The sequence below is a fragment of the Myotis brandtii genome, unplaced genomic scaffold (genome assembly GCF_000412655.1).
Source record: "Myotis brandtii unplaced genomic scaffold, ASM41265v1 scaffold68, whole genome shotgun sequence".
Taxonomy (NCBI): Eukaryota; Metazoa; Chordata; class Mammalia; order Chiroptera; family Vespertilionidae; genus Myotis; species Myotis brandtii.
This window is the reverse complement of record NW_005370657.1, coordinates 3,567,555-3,581,908: the sequence shown is the minus strand read 5'-3', so window position 1 is coordinate 3,581,908 and position 14,354 is coordinate 3,567,555. Positions and strand designations below refer to the sequence as shown.

The following is a 14,354-nucleotide window of genomic DNA, read 5'->3' as shown; positions in this document are numbered from 1 at the left end:
AGAATAATTTTACTTAAAATGTTTACAAATGCTTAAGAATTTTACCCATACACATAAATGGAAGCAGTTTTTTTTATTATTAAGTGTGGTATTCAGGTTAGAAAAAGTACCTCTCAAAGCGGATTTCAGGCCCAAAAGGCCTGAGCTACATCTGTCTGATTGGTGTGTAACTATCACACTGAAAAGAAAAATCAAGCACAGCGAATGGCAAACACATAGTAAGTGTTCTATATATAGTTGATAAAATTCTTTTAGTCAATTCTCCTATATTGACTGCCTACTTTCTCCAGTTTGCTTTCTAATCATCATCAGTTCACATATTTCTTAGGAAAGCTTTTTTTTTTGTCTCCCTTACCCTTGTCTCAAAAAGTCAAAGCCCCATTACAATTTTCTATAATACTCTGTGTACTCGTTAACAAGGAATTAATTGCTTGTTCAATGTCTGACTGGCTCCACCATTAGAATGTTCCACAGGGGAAGGGAGCTGGCCTGTCTTGTTGACAGCTATATCTTTATTACCTCTCACAAGTCTAGCACAAAGTAACTGTTCAATAAACATCAACTGTAGCATCTCAATGGTAAATTCAAAAATTATGGAGCAAAACTAGAGGAATATGTTTTAACATATTATCTAATGAGAGCATTTTCTTTCTTTTTTTTTATGAGAGCATTTTCTATCATCACAGCTGGGCAACCAGAAGCTAGTCCAGCAACTGGGAGTCAAGTTAAGAAGAGGGATTCAAGTAGCAGGTGAAGTGTTTAAACATCACAACTTTGAAAGTCCTTTGCAATCCTGAACATTTTGGGCACACCATTTACCAAACATGTTACATCCCTTCCTGCCTTCCTGTGCTTCTTCCTCCTCCTCCACTTGGTGAACTATTCATCCTTCAAGACCCAGCTCAAAGACCACCACTATGAAAGATAGAAAAAAGGAGAGGTCCCTCCTATATTCATCAAAAGATAAAGGAACAAATTAATATCTGCCTCTTCTACTAGAAAATGAGCTCTTCAAGGGTGGAGACCATGCCATATCCACCTGTGAAGTTTCTTCTATGCCTAGAACAGTTGCCGATACATTATGGAAGATGCTCAAATGCAGACGAACTAAACAGAAAACACAAGCCTGCCTCTAGATCACAGTCTGGGGGAAGACAGTCACAGAATCAGAAAGTCTAGCTCTAAAAGTGTGTGGAAGCTATAAATGAGAAAATCTGATCTGAAACACCAGAGTTTAGAAGCTGCTAAAAGTAACTGAGATGCTGAAAAGGCTCACCTCAGAGCAACTTTAAAGCCTTTCTACATAAAGACACTGGGAATCAAGAAAGCTGTGGAGAGATGCCAGGTAATGAGGAAATAACTCATCATTCCACATAGGTTCAATATTAAACATCCTGCCAGAAGTAAAACTGAGAATAAACACTGATTTAATATAAACTGACTCAAAAATAGGACAAAAGGACTGGAAGGCAAAGTAGTATAATGATAAAATTAGACCTCTCCTAATTCTAGTCCAAATCATTTTTAGCTTAGTTATATGACTTCAAGCAAGTCATGCCCTATTCTGGACCTCAGATTCTGGACATTAAATGAAAGGACTCTACTAGAGTATCAAGGAAGAACAAAGCCCAGTGCATTTTTTAAAATATTTTTTTTTATTTATTTCAGAGATGAAGGGAGAGGGAGAAATAGAAACATCAATATAAGAGAGAATCATTGATCGACTGCCTCCTGCATGCCCCCCCACTGGGGATGGAGCCCACAACCTGGGCAGGTTGCCCGACCAGGAATCGAACTGTGACCTCCTGGTTCACAGGTCGACGACCCACCACTGAGGCACACTGGCTGAGCCCAATGCATTTTTTTGAAAACAAACAACATTCTGAACTCAGAGTAACTAGATAAAATACAAAGAAAGGGTGACTTAAAAAAAAAGAAAATCCTAAGAATAGTTAAACTGGCTGGCCATCTATTACTTTTATCTGCCTAGCAACCATGCCCCCCTTCTTCTGTTAATGGCATCCTGATTTTTCTTTGGAGACTTATCCCTTTAACACTTTCAGTCCATATGACCCAAGAAGGATGGATCCTAATCTTAATAAATAGGGATTAACAACAGCATCTACCTTACAGGTCTGTCAAATGAGATAGTGAATGTAAAGGCTTTGCACATTATTTGACAAAGTCAGAGCTCAACATATGTGAGCTATTACTAACTAATCCCTAGGGATAATCCAATCCAGTGCTGTGTCTGTGGTAGCAAAGAGCATATTATAGGAGGGTAACTATTGACCTATTCATGATGTCGCCCTCAAAGACCTGGGATGAAACATCACTAATGTCACTTTAGTATATACTATAATTTTATTTATTTACCTGAGAGTGTGTATCAGTGAGTGTGTGTGTGTGTGTGTCAGAGAGAAAGAGAGAGAGAGAGAGAGAGAGAGAGAGAAATACTTTAATTTGTTGTTCCACTAATTTATGCATTCGTTGGTTGCTTCTTTTATGTGCCCTGACAAGGGATGGAACCTGCAACCTGGGCATATCGGGACGACACTCTAACCAGCTGTACTACCCAGTCATGGCCATGCTGTGATTCTTGAATCCTTTTTATATGTTGAGACTGTAAATTACTTGATGCCATGATCCCAGGTGTATGCTACCTCCTGAGGAGAGGAGGACTCTTTATATTTGCCTTAAAACAAATTCCTTTCATAGTCACAAAGAGCACTGATTATGGAATTCAGAAAGTATGTCTAAAATCCACCCACCAGCCCTGAGACCACTGGCTAATAATGTTGTCTCTGGTTTTACAGATCACCATTAGAGCATGAGGCCTGAGAAGATATGGAGAACAATGCTAATCCCACCTCCTGATGATAAAGTCCATGGAATGGCTAGATCTGGTGACCATCCCCAGGATCTCACCCAGATTCTCAGGAAACAGATCTAGCTAGCAAAATGATTCTCAACCAGAAGAATGCAAATCACTGCTAGAAGTAACCCCAATGTGTGTTCAATTCAACACAAAGGCTATCAGAGTTGTTCAGTAAAAAGCAGACTCCTAAGCCACATAAATACACAAACATACTCACAAAACCATCTGCCTTACAGATTACAACACATTAAACAGATTAGGAAATATTCTGAAAAATCCAGGGCCCTGGCTGGTGATTTAAATTACTTTAAAATGGGATAAAAAAGAAACAGATATATCAACAAGTCTGCATGCTCATAAGTCATCTAAAATCTAGTGCAAAGTTTATATTCACTTACCACATTTTAACTTAGAAGACAGATGCCTGGTGAAAAGGACATTGGTCTGAGTTAGAGCTGGATTCAAATCCCAGATTTTCCACTATCTTTGTTTAATTAACTACTTTATGCCTAGTTCCTGAAATGGGGCAAAAATAACCATCTTGTTCAATATGCATTTGGAGACTATACAAAAATCACCTACTTTGTGGAAAGTGATCGATAAGTCTAGGAAATTTCTTTAACTCAAAGAAAGATCCAGTTGACAAGCTTTTCTCCAATAGGCATTTGGCAAAAAGAAAAATATCAGTGACTCCTCAATCTGTGAATACAGTGACAGGTTAAAAAGTTACTTATCTTTTTCTTTATTTACTATTTTGACTATAAAAGTATGTATTTACACAAAATAATTTTAAAATTTGAGTACCCATTTTTTTTTTTTACAAATGTGAACAAATTTTATGGGTAATGCCAGTAAACAAATTCAAGCCTCAAACACTAGCTAATTGTAATCTACAATATGTCTTTTACAAAAATAGGTAAATGTTATTCTAGGAATGTTTTAAATTAATTTGACAGTAGGAAGGCAGCATGGTTTAATAAAGACCTGGATCCTGGTCAGGGATCGACAACCACTCAGTCTATTTTGAAGCCTCAGCAGCCCACAGGCAAAATTAAGGTGAGGCCCTTAAAAGGTAAAATTCTACAACTGTAATAAAAAAATCATATCTTTCCACCAAACAGAAATTATACACACAAATATCCTTCATGATCTGCCACTCCAACTTTATCTCTTGCTTCTCGTCCTACTCCACCCTACAGTGTACTAGTATACTCCATCCATACCGAACAATAGGCATATGTTGTTTTATTGCACTTTGCTTTATTGAGCTTCAGAAAGGTTGCCTTTTTTAGAAATTGAAGGCAAGACCCCACACACAGACCAGCAAAAAGATGGTGACTCGTTTTATTGTGATGCTGGCTTTATTGTGGTGCTCTGGAACCAAACCAGCCATATTTCCGAGGTATGCCTGTACAATTAGCTCCCTGAATTCAACATCTTCTTTAGCCTCCATTCATTTGCACATACTGTTTTTTCCACCTGAGCCAACTCTCATTCACCATTCTGATGTCGGGACTCAGGTCAAGTTTCTAACCCTTCCCCTCCCTCCCCACACACAATCAAGTCCAAGTTAGGCACTACAGATACAATAACTGAAGCTACTGGATTTTCAGGAACCTTTCAAAAGAAAAGGGGAAAAAAATGGTTTTAAAATCCAAGAAAAATAAAACAGACCTGCAAATTTGAAATTAAAATGTTTTACTAGTAATTAAATATGAGGTATAATATTATTTCACCCAGTCAACTATAATTCGTTTTATATACTGTAATTTTAAATGCGAGATATAAAATGAAGCAGAGGTTCCAGAAGGAAGTCAAGGGTCTAAAAGGATTTTGAAACTGCTCTGGTTAATTAGTCATCCCTACACTATGCTCCCACAGTTCCCCGTGCTTCCCATAACACTGATCATGATCAGGGCCACTGATTGTGAATTCAGATTCTAGAGAGAGTTGTTTTCCATAATCCCCAACAAAAAGCTAAAAATCTTTACCCAGGATTTGTACTGATATACAACAGTCATTCACTGGTCCTTTCTGGACCAACCAGCTCTGGTCATTTGTATCAGTTCCCCATTTGCTTTGTCTCCCCTAATTATGATAGGTCCCCAATGAAATTCTGTATCCTTCCTTCAGTCAGATCTGGTCTCAGCCTTATCTATATCTACAGTCCCAGGGCTGAAACATGTCCCAGGATCCCAGGAACAATTGCTCAGTAAATGTTGAGAAATTACTTCTTTCTCCAGAAAGCAATAGTACTACACCACTATGAATTTCTTGCAAAAATATCAGTTCTAAGAGAAAATAACAGTTCACTATTCTCTGCCTTTAAAGTCTAGAAAGAGTGATATCCAATAGAAATTCCTACAGCGGAAATGTTCTTTGTCCAATATGGTAGGCCTCTAGCCACATGTGGGTACTGAGCACTTGGAATGTGCATACTGTGTCTGAGGAACTGAATTTTGTAAAAAGTATTTTTACTGATTTTTGTCGAGAGAGGAAGGGAGAGGGAGAGAGATAGAAACATCGATATGAGAGCAAAACATCAATCAGCTGCCTCCTGCATGCCCCCTATGGGGGAGATCAAGCACAAAACCCCGGCAAGAATCCAACCTGTGACTTTTCAGTATACAAAACGATGCACAACCAACTGAGCCACACTAGCCAGGGTGAGACACTGAATTTTTAACTTTATTTAATTTTAATTAATTAAGGTAGCCACATAAGGCCAGGGGCTATTACAAAGGACAAGGTAAAACTAGAAAGAAGTCTTCCATTCTGCTAAATTTGTTATGTCACCTTTTGGACTCTGTTGCAGCTTTAAAGAAAATGAACTATGGAAATACATATGCTAGTGTTACTTATTATCCAATTTATAAGTGTATCAGTTGTTATCAGAAAAATATTTCCATCAGTTTTCAAATACAATCACTTATTCCTTCAAATGTTAGGTACCTGCCCACAATGTAGCAGGCCCTGGGCATGGAAGATACAAGACTGACCCTACTATCAGAGAATGAACAGACAAAAATTAAATATAGAGTACAATATGAATATATTTAATGCCACTGAACTGTACACTTAAAATGATTAAAAAGGTAAAATTTATATTACATATATATTATTAAAATTAAAACAGATGTAAGCCAAATAAAGTAAAGATAGTGAAATAAATAATAACTTTTTTAAAAAATTAACTGTAGAGAGTGAATGATGGACAGATAGATTGAGACAGATGGACAAGATGCAACTGGAATGCAATGCAGAGTAGTAAGAGCATAAATTTTGATATGAGAATAGGTTTGAATCCTGACACCATCACTTACTATATGTGTGTTAGCTTAGGAAGTGTCTTCACCTCTCTGAGCCAATTTCCTCATTTGTAGATTGTTGTGAGGATTCAGTGAGATGATACAGTTAGGTCAGTATATCACTATCAGTGAGCGAGCAGAAGCAGCAACCATGGGGTCAGGGGCATATGGAAGGAATAAGCATTCACCAGACAAACAGGCCTATTTGAGAAAGCCACATGTAAAAGGCATAAACAGAGAGAGGAAACATAATGTCACCTGGCAATTTGATTTGACAGGAACCCTAGCTAGGACCATATCATAAAGGGTTTTAACTGCCATTCAGGGGAGATTAGGGCTTTTTTCTATAGACAACAGTCACTGAGGAAAGAAAATAAATGTATACACCTAGGAAGTTTGTCAATACCAGTCCAACTCTGACTACTTCAATATAGAGGCTCCAAATTTCAACTAGTAAACTAAAAGCACAAGGAACTAAAAAAGAGAGACAAAAAAGAGCTTTGTGGGGGTAGCCAACATACATATGACAAACCATCCACAGCTCCTTAAATTCTAGGAACTCTTCTCATTTTCAAGGCCCTCCTCCAACTCCATCTTCCAGGCTCCTTTTGGTACAATGAATGGCTTGGATAGAGGCTGAGAAGGAATGGGGGAGAGGGGGTTGTTTTTGTTGTGGGTTTTGTTCCTTTGTTTTTGTTTTTTTGAGTAACAAACATTAACTAGCCAGACCATGGTCTGCCTTACAGCCAGGTTTACAGCCTGCAAGTTGTCCTAGACCCAAGCAGACACAGAAATACTTTTTCTTCCATTGGCTGAGCATTAAATTCACATCTGCCTCTTTCCTTTCTATCCAGTGAATGGGGTGCCACGTGGGCCATTAGCTTTTGCTTCTCACAGGCAACATGACAAACCATATCTTAGGAATAACAGAAAATGCTTTTCAATGCAGGGAGATAGAACCACAAGTCCATACAGCAAAAGCTGGCTGGCAGAGCTTCAAGTCATATTTCCCTTTCCCCATCTACAAATGTTAAGGTCACATTTTTAAAAGTGCAACAAAAACAATGCCCTTTTCCTAATGTTATTTTCTTAACATAAAATCTTAGGGGCAAATAAAAGGAGTGAAGGGGGGAAGCCAAGGATTCTCAATTATATAACCTATTGTGCCCACAAATTTGCTCAGCTTAAATGCCACTTACAAGAAGTGTCTACATTTCTATGGAAACATTAATAACTACCATCTGATCAACCTACATCACCTTTCATACAGTTTTTCAGGCTTCAGCCTTGAAACCAGACTGAAGGCAGAAAAGCCAACCCAAGATTATGATATATTTCAATTTTAAGACATTTTTAAAAAACAAAAACAGTACATAGCTTCAAGGCTGTGACTACAGAATCAGAAGGTGAAAACTGTTTAGGAAGGCAGTTTGGTTTGATGAGTCAGAGGTCATTAGTGTTTCTATGGAAATAGAGTAGAGGCATTTCTCAGAAAACTGCATGTACTGATGCCTCTGACACTTTTCATTTACAATTTCTGGTTCTCTGGAGTAACAAAAGGGGTTGTTCATAATTCTTCATTCAGCCTGGAGGTTAAAGAAATTTCAAAATGCACACATACAAGAAAATGTATAAAATAATCTATCAGCTGCCATTTATAAAATCCTTACTATATGCCAGGCATTGGTTTGACATTTTACATAAATCTTACTGAAAGTAGCTACCATTATATATGGTATTATATTCTATTACACAGAAAAAACCATAAAACTCAAAACAAGATAACTTCTATTTAGAGAAGTTTGGCTAATGAAATCCCACCTCTGCACAACACATGCTTTGCAACAGCCAAATAGATGAGAATCTGAAGTTAACCCTGACACTCTCCCAATAATAGGGCCTCAGAGTCTACAAATACCACATCTTAGATGAGTCCATTTACAAACCTCCTCCTGTTAGCTCATCTTCAATACCTTAGCATGACATGCAGAAGTAAACAAATTCAATATTTGAAAAGCTACTTTTTGCAATCTTTATTTCCCTGACATCTCCTGAAACTTGAAAAGAGTAATATGTAAAATCCTATTTCCAAATTTTAACTCATTATACAGAGATAAAAATGTCTATGACAACTTTGATGTTAAAGCAATTTTCTAATATTGAGACATTAATAAATTAATATACTAGGGTGGCAAGTCGCCGAACATAGCTTTGCTCTACTACAGTCAAACCTCCATTTCTGCAAGTGCAAATACTATGCCATTTCATACAAGAAACTTGAACAGCCACAGATTTTGGTATCCAAAGGGGATCCTGGAACCAATCCCCCATGGATATTAAGGGACCACTCTACTAATAAGCCATTTGTGTAATATTGTATGAGCTACTGTGCTCCATTTCCTCTTCAGTAAAAGGAGAAAGTCTGGTCAATTTTCTTAGAATTCTTTTCAGCTGGAAAGTCTATGAGTTTATCAAAAGTTGACAATTGTGTGTCCTAGAGGTAGAAATCATAATATTAGTACTTGAGGAACCCTTAAGATTCTTAGATTTTTTTTAACTAGAAGAAACCTTTTAGAGCACCCCTAATCTCTTTCCATTCCACCCCAACACTCATTTTACAGAAGGGAAAAATTGTGTAAAGGGAACATCTGCAGCGTCTCTCTGTGCCTTAAATACTAATCATGGTCTAAAGGCTGTGGCATTTTCCTAATCCAAAAATGGGAATAACAAATCGTACATACACATCACAGGACTATTGAGAGGATTAAATGAAATTTTAAAAATTTAAAGCACTCAAGAGAGTACCTGTCACACAGTAAATGTTCAATAAGGGTTAGCCATTATTATCATAGTTGGTGATGTCATTCTGATCTTCACCCTCCAAACCACAAGTATGTATAAGTTTACTTAGGATACAGAATTCTTGATTAAAAAATGTAGACCACTTTGTAGCCGCTCTAGAGAAGCTATTCCACTCTGTATAAGCACAGGGAATAGGATCTTTTATTAAGTCATCACTCAGTGCTATTAATCAGAGTTGGCTTCTTGATGAAGCTACAGCCTTCATGTGAAAATTGACCTCTGGGTCAACTATTCATATCTCAGATCACTGGACCAATAAAATAAATGATCGGGGCATGTTTAATAGCTACAGATACTAGTTTACCCTGCCCCACTAAAACTTATAATCTATTTGTATAATACATGTTTCCTTATAGTTTTTATTTTTTTATTTTTTTTAAAATATATTTTATTGATTTTTTACAGAGAGGAAGGGAGAGAGATAGAGAGTTAGAAACATCGATGAGAGAGAAACATCGATCAGCTGCCTCCTACACACTCCCCACTGGGGATGTGCCCGCAACCCAGGTACATGCCCCTGACCGGAATCGAACCCGGGACCCTTCAGTCTGCAGGCCGACGCTCTATCCGCTGAGCCAAACCGGTTTCGGCCCTTATAGTTTTTAATACCTGTTATAAATTCTATCAGAGTAAAGTTCTTCTTAAGATTAAAATGAGCACAAAAATAATAATAGAGTAGCATTCTTACTTCCCTACATCTCACAACTAAGTGAAATACGGAGAGTTATCAGTCTTCCAAAGTAAGAAACCATTATTTGGCATACAGCTATTCTGATCTGACTTTACCAATTCTGTCTGAATATGCCTCACATTCCTGAATAAGTCAAAGAGACCATAATTTTCAGAAGCAAATATTAGCTGACAATGTTAAATGAGAAGAGCACACTTGTAAGGTAAACAAGGCTGATTAAATACAAGTTGACCTGGAAATTGGTTACTTACAGTCCCTGCCATATTATGCTTTTCATGTTTTTAGTTAAAGTTATTCACTTTTAATTTTGTTCCAAATAGTATTTAAGTAGCCTAATAGTATATTGCTTTACTTCCTAAAAGACACTAAATATTAAAATTTCTTCCCATTCCACAAAAAAGAATCAGCTTCTGTGTCACATGCCCAGAGCCAACACTGCCCCCTGATTGGTAAGGTTCTGTCCTAAACCCCACAACATCGTCTCCAACAGCACAAACTGGCTTTGGGGTTTTGTTCTTTCCCTTAGGAACACACAAAGTACCTTTTTAAATTTTTTTTGGTTTTTGTGTGTGTGTGTGTGTGTGTGTGTGTGTGTTTCAGAGAGGAAGGGAGAGGGAGAGAGAGATAGAAACATCAATGAGAGAGTATAACTGATCGGCTGCCTCCTGCATGCCCCAAACTGGCATCAAGCCCGCAACCCAGATATGTGCCCTGACCAGGAATCAAACCATGACCTCCTAGTTCATAGGTCAAGGCTCAACCACTAGGCCACGCCAGATGGGCCATAAAGTATCTTTTTTAAAAAAAAATCATGACCAGTTAAGAAAAAAAAAAATGTTACAAGCAATTTTCAAAGAGCACACCTGTCCCCATGCCTAAAAATGGAGAAGACATTATTCTGAAGTTTGGTTTTAATTTTTGCATCTGCCATTAAAGCAATGTCTTCTAAATGCTAGACTCTTTGAATTACAAATGAACTTAGGATCCTCCTCTACCAGAAGCTCGTGCTGAGATTCCAAGAGTGTGAGCCTAGAATCCAAACAGACCTGGATTTGAATCCCATCTCTCCCATTTACTGAGCCAAGTCACTCAGTTCTCTCATCTGCAATATGACAGTAATAATGTTCCTTATAAGACTGCTGCATACAATAGCACACAGTCAGTACACAATAAATTTCACTTTAAGAAAAAGAAAAGGCAAATCCTTAATTACAAAATTTTCAGAGGAAGACATGGTCACAAACCAAGTATTAGCCTAATTTTGCATACGAATAGTTGCTAAATCACAATTCCAGCTAAGAAATCAGTCTGAAACAAAAACTTTTCTTCTTAACAGGAGGAACACAAAAGTATGCTCTAAGCAAGAAAGAAACTGAGTTTTTGTTTGTGATTTAAAATTTAAGTAGTAAAAGTCTAGGTAATATGAATTGGTAATAAAATTTCAAACTCTGGGTTTGAAGTCTCTTACTTCAAACCAAGGTATGTTGATAAAGCTTACCTTTGGCTAAGCTCTGGGTTGAAACCTGAAGTTCAAAGTGTCATAAAGCAGTGAATTATATATTTTGGTTTTTGCCAAGTCTTAAGAAAAATTTTATTAAAATATCAATTAACCCATTGGCATGTCACACACCACACCAGTCTGGCCCCTTGGTATTAGAAACTGATCAGGAACAAATTTCATGACATGATTTACAGTAAGCTCAGTTGGTTAGAGGTTCGTCCCCATATGCCAAGGTTGCAGGTTCGATCTCCAGTCAGGGCACATACAAGAATCAACCAATGAGTGCATAAACAAGTGGTACAACCAATCAATGTTTCTCCTTTCTCCCTTCCTCCCTTTCTACATCAATACATTAAAAAAAGAAAAAGAATCCACAGTAAATATTCAAAGATATACATAGTATACAAAGTACAATAATCAATTCACAAAGAAAACCCTGAATAAGAACTCGTTCATCTTTACATCAGCATATTATCATAACTGATTTCTAAGAAAATTCCTCATAATTTCTTTCCAAGTGTAAAATGTGTCTATGGAGAATTGTATAGATGCCATTTAAAATAATTCAGAATGGAATCTTTTTCTTGTGTAATAACTAGTAGAACAAACCTATTAAACAACAGAATTTCTATGTATTTTTAAGAAACTGACACAATACAAAATTAAATAAGAAAAATGACAGTTGAAAATGTTTTTTCTTATTCAGAAAGTTTTAAAGATTAAAAATCAAATTAAAATGGAAATAATCACCCTAGCTGGTTTGGCTCAGTGGATAGAGTGTTGGCCTGTGGACTGAAGGGTCCCATGTTTGATTCCAGCCAAGGGCACATGCCTGGGTTGCTGGCTGGATCCCCAGTAGGGGACGTGCTGGAGGCAGCCAATGAATGATTTTCACCACTGATGTTTCTCTCTCCCTCCCTCTCCCTTCCTCTCTGAAATCAATAAAGAAATGTATTTTTTTAATGTAAATAATCTTTTTAAATAATAGGATTTTAAAAACTCAAACTATAATCTAGACTGCTATTATCTCCATTGGAACATAATACAAAATAAATGTTAATTAAATGTATAACTATTGTAAACTAGAGGCCCGATGCACGGATTCGTGCACATTGAAAGGAAATTAGAAGAAATATTATAATATCACTATTCGCCCTTTCTCTATAATAGGAGTGCCAACCAAATTTATGATCGACAATGACAGATCGAAACACACAAATGATTAGCTCCAGCGAGAGCTTTATATGTATTGCACATGCGTGAGTCAACTTAGCCTTTTATCCTTCCTATATAATAAAGAGGAAATAAGCAAATTCACTGTCACTCTGCCACAAAGATGGCAGCGCCCACAGCGGAGGCGGGGGTTTCCGTAACACAAGATGGCTGCACCCACAGTGGAGGCCGAGTTCCCATAACGAGCAGGGACCTGAGGCTGTGCCCCCCCCCCGCCCATGGGGCTGGACAGGGGACCTCAGGCCATGACCCCCTGCCCTGGCGCCAGGCTGGGGGACCTCAAGCTGCACCCCCTGCCCCAGCACCGGGCCATGGGACCTGAGGCTGTGCCCCCTGCACTGTAGGGCTTGACGGGGGAACTCAGGCCATGCACCCCACCCAGCAGGGCTTGACGGGGGACCTCAGGGCACACCCCTCGCCCTGGCGCCAGGCCGGGGGACCTGAGGCTGTGCCCTCCACCATGCAGGGCTTGACGGGGACCTCAGACTGCGGCCCCTGGCCTGGGCTAGGGGACCTCAAGACGTATCCCCCCGCCCAGGCCGGGGACCTCAGGCTGTGCCCCACACCCAGTGGGGCTTGACGGGGGTGGGGCCGGCCGGGTCTGGATCTAGTACAATGGGGGTGAGGCCGGCCGGGTCTGGGTCTCGCGCAATTTTCAGGCGCACATGAGTGGGTGGGGACTTGACTCTGGTTCCCGTGGTGTGCCCCAGACTCTGACAGGAGGGGGATTTTCATATACATTTTACTAATTTTCTTTCATCTCTGACACTTCTATTATAGAGAAAGTGAAAATAGCAATATTAAAATATTTCCTCTAATTAATTCCCTTTTAATGTGCATGAATTTCATACACCGGGTCACTAGTTCTTTTATAAGAACTTTAGAACCTCATGCTGCTCATCTGGCCACCCACTAAATTGCTAAAATCTGTTTCTCCCAGGATCTTCCAAAATACTTACTTTCTTTATATATAGAATAAACTTGCTTAATTAGACCTGCTTCCTGATGTAGTGCAACTTTTTCCAGCCCAGTGAAGCACCCCAACTTCTCTTTCAGGTAATTGTCAGCAACACAGCAGTAAATATCAACACGAAGAATATTATTATTGTAGATCATGCAGGGAGAACAAAGGGTAAAATATTTAACTACAGCGGTGTTTGACTATATTCTGCTCAGTGAGAAAACCTAGTCATTTTCAAGGTCTACCATTTCTTACTTCTTTTCAGTCGGGTCAAGTTTCTAAACCTTCTAAATCTCTGTTTTCAGCTAATGAAAAGAAAATAGGATTCCACTGAGTCTCCTATCTACCTATTCCAGGACTTCTGTGAGGATCAAATGAGATGAGGCACAGGAAAATGCTTCACAGACATTTGGTTAAAGTGTAAAATGTTTTCACCTGGCTGTAAAGCAAGTCGTGTTCCTGGTCTGAAGAAACTCCAAGGAGGCTAATCCCTAGGGAGAGGAAGTTGGGCGTTGCTACGTGATGTCATTACCTGGCGCCCACAGCAACCATTTCAGGGCTGGGCTGGGCTGTGGGCCACACTTTGCGCCATGAGGTCTCAGCAGCGCTGGCTGCGATTTGGTGGGCTGTTGCTCCAGGGTGGTGGTGGGGCCTGTGTCTCACTTGGGGGAAGCTAGGTGTTGCTTTATTGGCAACAGGTCCATGGTGTTGTTTCTTTGTAAATGGCCAGTGCGCGTCAAAGCAGCTCCTGCGTTGAGTGTCTGCCCCCTGGTGGTCAGTGCACATCATAGCAACTGGTCAGACAGAGGAACACTTAGCATATTAGCCTTTTATACATATAGACTAGAGGCCCGGTGCACAAAAATTTTTGCACTCGGGGGGGACAGGGGGTCCCTCAGCCCGGCCTGTGCCCTCTCGCA

At 39.1% G+C, this 14,354-nt stretch overlaps 1 long non-coding RNA gene across 1 annotated transcript; it reads left to right on the top strand.

The window, feature by feature from the left end:
- Positions 1-4,223, top strand: LOC106723935. The gene is made up of 2 exons (XR_001359686.1): positions 1-750; positions 2,817-4,223. It is a non-coding gene; the product is annotated as an uncharacterized LOC106723935 (long non-coding RNA).
- Positions 4,224-14,354: the final 10,131 nt, after the last annotated feature.